Consider the following 6,000-nt stretch of genomic DNA (forward strand, 5'->3'; position numbering starts at 1 on the left):
GGGCACTCTTGCTGACTTCCTGCAGCCCCTTGTGCCTAATTAGGAAGCCTCTGGAACATCTCATACCCATCAACAGTCCCAATTTGACTGGGACATACCGGAATTGCAGAAGCCATCCCAGATTCTGATTGGATGTCCCATTTTCCATGCTGAGCATCCCTTTGTGAGGGTGCCCAATATGCCAGAGCCCATGGAGGTGGAGGTGGAGATGGGGAAGCTGCTGCTTGTGCAGGCCAGGCCAACCACGCTGGGCCCTGAAGCCATGCCTCCTCTGCCTGCTGGAGGAGGAAAAGAAGCCTATGAGGATGGGGACAGGGAAGAGGAGGAGGAGCTGGAGGTGCTGGTGTGGCGCTGACGGAGGGAACTGCTGCCAGTAATGGAGACAGGGGCTGGGAAACCAGAGCTGGCTCACACAGGAGCACAGCACTTAAAGATATGCATCTCAATTTTAATCTGCGGAATGCTGAAGGGTGTGAAATCATGAAAGGCCGCACAAAGGACTAGAGCAGTGAAATCTGTGTCTCCCGCTGGTCTACTAGTAGGATCCTCTACTGCAGTGGTGTCCAAACTTTTTTCAAAGAGGGCCAGATTTGATGAACTGAAGGGCCAACCAAAGTTGTTGAGCTTTTTTAGGATTGAAGTTGTTGAGCTTTTTTCAGATTGAAGTTGTGGAGGGTTTTTTTTTGGGGGGGGGGTATTTACTCCAGGAAATAAACAGGTACCGGATTAAACCGACCAGCGATCCGGATTAGGCCCCCGAAGCGGACTTTGGATATGTCTGCTCTACTGGATCTCAGCCCTATCCATGAACAGGTTGAGCTCTTTTCCTCATGGAACCATAGCTAGGATCCGAGCCACTTATCTTATGTCATCTGCTCTAGGAAACAACTAAGACAACCAAAGAGGCTCGTGGCACTTTGAGAACTGGCTTTTGTGGATTCAAACCCTCTTCCTCGGAATGCATTTGGTATAAGGCGGGACATAAATGCATGAAATAAAACAGACAAACAAAGGGGAAAGTTGTAATGTGGGAGTTGTGTGGCAATGAGATGCAAAAATTACAGACAGTGATAATTAGAGCTGAAGTATATCTTAGAAGGCACATATTTAACCTTTCCAAGTTAGTGATAATTGCAAAATTTATTGTATTAACACCTGTCATGAGGCAGGTGATAGAAACCACAGGGAACTGAAGGGAAGTTAAGTGGAATTCCATACCAGTGAATTTCCATCTAGGGGCAATAGGCAGCACATGCCTCCTAAACTGTGTGCCTGAAAGCAACTTATTTACTTTATTGCCTAGAAGCTCAATGGGAACCAACAATAACCACACTTGCTCATAACTGCATTGCCCTGATGCTTCATCTGACTTACCTGTCCTGGGATGCCTTTCTTGGTAATGCTAGAATGTGACAGAGGGACCCCACGAACTGGTTGTTATAATGCAAGCAAGCTATTCCTTGTTTATGCATGTATTTTAATTGAACCCTAGTCAATTGTAGCCTGGTTGTAAGGATAGAACTTGTCAAATAAACTACTGTTAATCAACCAATGATTAAATTAATACACAATTTTTGTCCAATGTATCATAGAACATCCCATGCTCAAAATAACTTTCTAAGAAAGGTTCTAGGGGGAAATAGCCTGCACAAATGTAATTTCCATATATTCAGAGCTGCTAGCTACCGGTAATTTCATGCAGCATGTGTTACATATGAACAGTGGTGTGAACTGGGTCTGAAAAAGCATCCTAGTTACCTGCTATAATTTTGAGGTGTCATTTTGATGGAATGCATTGAGATTCCTCTGGGCTTCAGTAACCCAATGTAAAGTTTAGTGATACAATGCAATTGCATCAATGCTATATTATTAGTTCAGTGAGCCTGAAACAAATCTTGGGCATTTTAGAAGCATCACATATTTACGTCGCTGTGCAGCACCCAAACACTTCAGCAGTGATGACTCAAGAGGGATTTTTGCAACACACAACATGTTTACAGTGCAAAAAAGAATTATCCACTGTGCAAGTACTTTAATAAAGAAATACGTCATAAATTGCAAACCTATGTTATAACCAGAAAACACTGAGTTGAAGTGTCAAGGAACCTACTAGTTAAGTCTTAGCAACACTGTGCAGCAAACTTCAAAGGTTCTCAAATCTGCAGTGTAGGGAGATAACTTAGATGCCTAAAGTTTAGACCAACTTTTCCCAACCTGGTGCCCTCCTGATGTTTTGAACTGCAACTCACATCAGCTCCAGCCAGCATGTTTGTGCTGGCTGGAGCTGCAGTCCCAAAAACATTTGGAGGACACCAGACTGGGGGAAGCTGGTTTGGGCTTAAACCCCAACAGTTCCTCCTGCATTGTTTGAACTGGCTCACTCGCTCAGTCATTTGGAACAATTTGCTCTGCAGTAATCTTTCTGCAGTGCATCTGCTCCCTTTGTATTTAGGCGTGTATGCATTGTCATGATGTAGGAAGGATGGAATTGAATGGCTTTTTGTCCCTTCTTGCTCTCTGTTGCTGTTAACACAGGGCAGTCTCATGCTATTCCTCTGGGAACACAAAGTAAGCCATGCCTTAACTACCCAGTAGTGTGTCCTGAGTTATAAGAAACCTGGTTTGTACTGGTCTGAGGAAGATCCCACCTTTGTTTTGAAGAAGCATCTCACCTCACTGCTCTTTTTTCCTACTCAGATGTTGACATCACCACTGTAGCTCAGATCCTCCAGCACCGTTCCAACAGAACACTATTTCCACTATGCCAAAGTTATAGTTGGTTACAAGGGCCCATGTCTGTGCACCAGATTTGCTGTCACATTGAATGTGAAGAACTTCTTACATTACGTAAAACTTTGCAGTGTTACTACTTCTTTTTTCTTAAAAACATACAAACCCAAAACCCATTAATGGTAATCTTGGTGTTTTTTCACTATTGCAGGCATGCCCATAATTATCAGAAAAATAATACAGCTCTATAAACTGTACTACTCACATCACAGGTCAAATCATTAATTGAGATGTTCTTATTAGCAGTCCAATCTGCACTCTAGTTAAGCCAGAAAGTCCAGTTTGTCCCATCAGTTTCCAAGGGATTAAATTGCTTGAATCAATATTACAGGTCCAAGGGACTGTGTTATAAAAATCACATATTTATTAAAAAAATATGTAGCTTAAAATGACACTCCATCTCTGTTCTCATCTTGGGGAGGAAACAAAGGACACCAACAGCACACTCCTATGCATGTCTACTCATATGTAAGCACAACTTAGTTTAATAGGCTTACTCAAAGGGAAATGTTTATAGGATTGCAGCCTGGGACAGGTAAAAGAAATGCTCTGGCTCTTATCCAAGGTGAAGCCAGGGAGCATTAAAAAAGAACAGAAGGTTATACACAAACTAATGTGTTTATGGACACTTGCTCTTCACAAGATGTGACCAGTGCTGTCAAAGCGGGTCACCCTGAACACCTAGGCAGTGTATTGCATGACATGACCCTGAGCTGCCCCGCAGCAGCCATTTATGCTGGTGGTAAAACTGATCTATGCAAAGAAATCTGTCTCTTCTTGTATGGGTTCCTCTCCATGTACAGATCACCTCATGTGTCTGTTAATTTCAAAATTTTATGCAGGTTTGGGGCTTTAGGTTATTATTACAGTGAAATAATGACCCAAGGGAATTACTTAAGCTGGGCATCTTATGTATTCATAAAATTCATACTGAAAAACATATTGTGCAGGATGAGCTCATAGTAACTAATCTGCAGTACAAGCATTCTTCCCTTTAGAAAGGTAAGTTGGAGAGACTTACTAAGGGGACTGCTATATTCCATTATATACTGTATATATGCTATGTTATCAACTGACAGCAGGCATATTCAAATCAAATTTTTGTTAACACAGGACAAAGTATGGCCCAAACAATTATAATTTCTGTTTGGAAATATGTGCACTTTTCCTTCTCCTTGAAGCATTGTAAAACACTTAAGTTTTGAGGTTTTTCAGGACAGAAAGTAGAGGTGTCTAAGTCCTGCTCACTAAAGTTATCTCTTCCCCCCCCCCGCACCTCCCTGCTCTAGAAGCAGTGCAGGTTGACTTTCCTCAGCACAAAGGAGAGCTCATTTTAATGCCCAATTAATCTTCTCAGATATTTGCGCTTTAAAAAGCTGGTGCCTCGAGAGGCCCTCCTGAACAGAGATGATAAAATGCTGGTAGAAAAGACAAGAGCTCCCCACCCCTTCTTAAAGCTCAGGGATGGGTTTTCCTCCCTCCCTCCCTCCCTCTCCTGTAAAGCATGAAGCTTATTTTTGTGGTGCGGCAGACCTATGTCTTCCCCAAGTCCCCCTCTTCCACTTCTTCAGGATTCCTTCACACTGCTGTAAGCTGGCAGCCAGCAGCGTGCTCCCTCTTTCAAGGACAAAAGGGGATTTCAAGAGAGGGGCGTTGAGGCGGAGGAGCCCGACCAAAGAGCAACTTGCATTTACTTCATAAAACACACGCCAGTGCATGAGGAGGGTAGAGAAAATGAGACAGTCCTGTAAATGAAGGTCAAGAGGCTTAGCTGTGATCCACGGGGTGGGGGGGGGGAACGCGGATGGAAGAGAGCTAGCGAGCACTGCAGCAAACATAGTCTGTGCACACGCCGGTACTCACCATAAAAACAGAAAGAACTGAAGAGAACCACTTTAGGGGGCCCTTCCGAAACACCTTTCTGGAGAGCAAGAGATCCGCTGAAGAGCAGCCGGTCCAGCGAAAGGCAAGGCGGAGGATGCTCAATTTACACACACCAGGAGCAACAACAACAACAACAACAGGCAAGTCTTTTTCACAGCCTGTCAAACCTGTAAGCAGTTTGCGTGCTGGCACAAAACCTGGGGCAGGGAAGAAGTCTGACTCTGCTGTAGCACTGCAGCTAAAGCAGACCGTTGTTTTCCCCTCCGTGTCTCCCTCCCTCACACACACAGAGAGAGACTCAAGCTACGCGATGTGGATTCCCCCACCCCCTTGCTGTCTTCTTCATATGCTCACAATTACTTGCTATTTGGAGATATGATGTGGAGGGGGGGTGGGGGAGGAGTTGAGGAGTGGTGGTTGGGGGGGGGGGAGAACGGAGCCAGAGAGCAGCTGAGCCAGCATCAGTATTCTTAATCAGCCCTTGCCAGCAGCCAATCAGGTGGCACTTGAGCGGTGCCAGCATGACAGTTCTCCAGAGCCCTGACAGCACAGGACTGAGGCAAGCAACACATTCCCACCACCGCTCGCCCGGCCAAGAACACTCCTAGGGCAATCTGTGTCTTTTGATCCTGGATCCTGCAGACAAATGAGCTGTCCACGGGAACTGTGGTTGCTGAGAGCTTTAAAAAACGGTGCCCCAAAGGAGTTCAAGATGTTTCGTCACTCACTGCCACTACTACTACTTCTCCACCACCTCCGCAGTCGCACCAAAGCATGATGCTTGTGCATGCCAAAGAATCGGGGTGCAATCCTGTGCAATAGGGGTGCAAGTCCTGCTCAACTCAACCCTTTCTTGGTTCTGAGTAGGAATGCAAAGGATTGCACCTTCAGCTGAATGGTGTATATGCACAATCCCCACCTGTTGTTCACCATTTAAAGCATCAGTGTCTTTATGCCACAGAGAGGGCAACATCTGACAGGATGAAAAGATTGGGGGAACAGTCCCTGTCAATTAACCACAAGGAAAATAAATACAGTTCTCACGCCATGAAGGAGTCTAGATTTCTGCAACGGAAATACAAAGTTCTGCCGTCAACCACACCCAAATCTGGACTTAGAATAAACTGTGTCCCTCAACAATAATGCAAATAAATGTATTTACACATTCTCTCGTTTTAATCCACTTAGAAAATATTGTTTTATTTTTTGGTTTTCTGCTATGAAGTGTGTGGATTACAATGAGAACATGTAGGGCAGTAAAAATATATATATAATAACAACAACTTAAAAAGGAAACAATGTGCTGTCCTTTCATGGCATGCAAAA

At 44.4% G+C, this 6,000-nt stretch overlaps 1 protein-coding gene across 4 annotated transcripts in view; it reads right to left on the bottom strand.

The window, feature by feature from the left end:
- ANO4 (anoctamin 4) overlaps positions 1 to 4,789 on the bottom strand; it is a 119,952-nt gene extending 115,163 nt beyond the window's left edge. For 2 of the 4 annotated variants that reach the window (XM_033162352.1, XM_033162351.1), the window contains exon 1: positions 4,654 to 4,789. The gene's annotated coding sequence lies outside the window, so the exon portion shown is untranslated. The remainder of the gene's footprint in view (positions 1 to 4,653) is intronic. The other 2 variants (XM_033162353.1, XM_033162350.1) reach the window with 2 other exon arrangements.
- Between the last annotated feature and the right edge of the window lie 1,211 nt (positions 4,790 to 6,000).

This window comes from Lacerta agilis, chromosome 10 (genome assembly GCF_009819535.1).
Source record: "Lacerta agilis isolate rLacAgi1 chromosome 10, rLacAgi1.pri, whole genome shotgun sequence".
NCBI lineage: Eukaryota > Metazoa > Chordata > Lepidosauria > Squamata > Lacertidae > Lacerta > Lacerta agilis.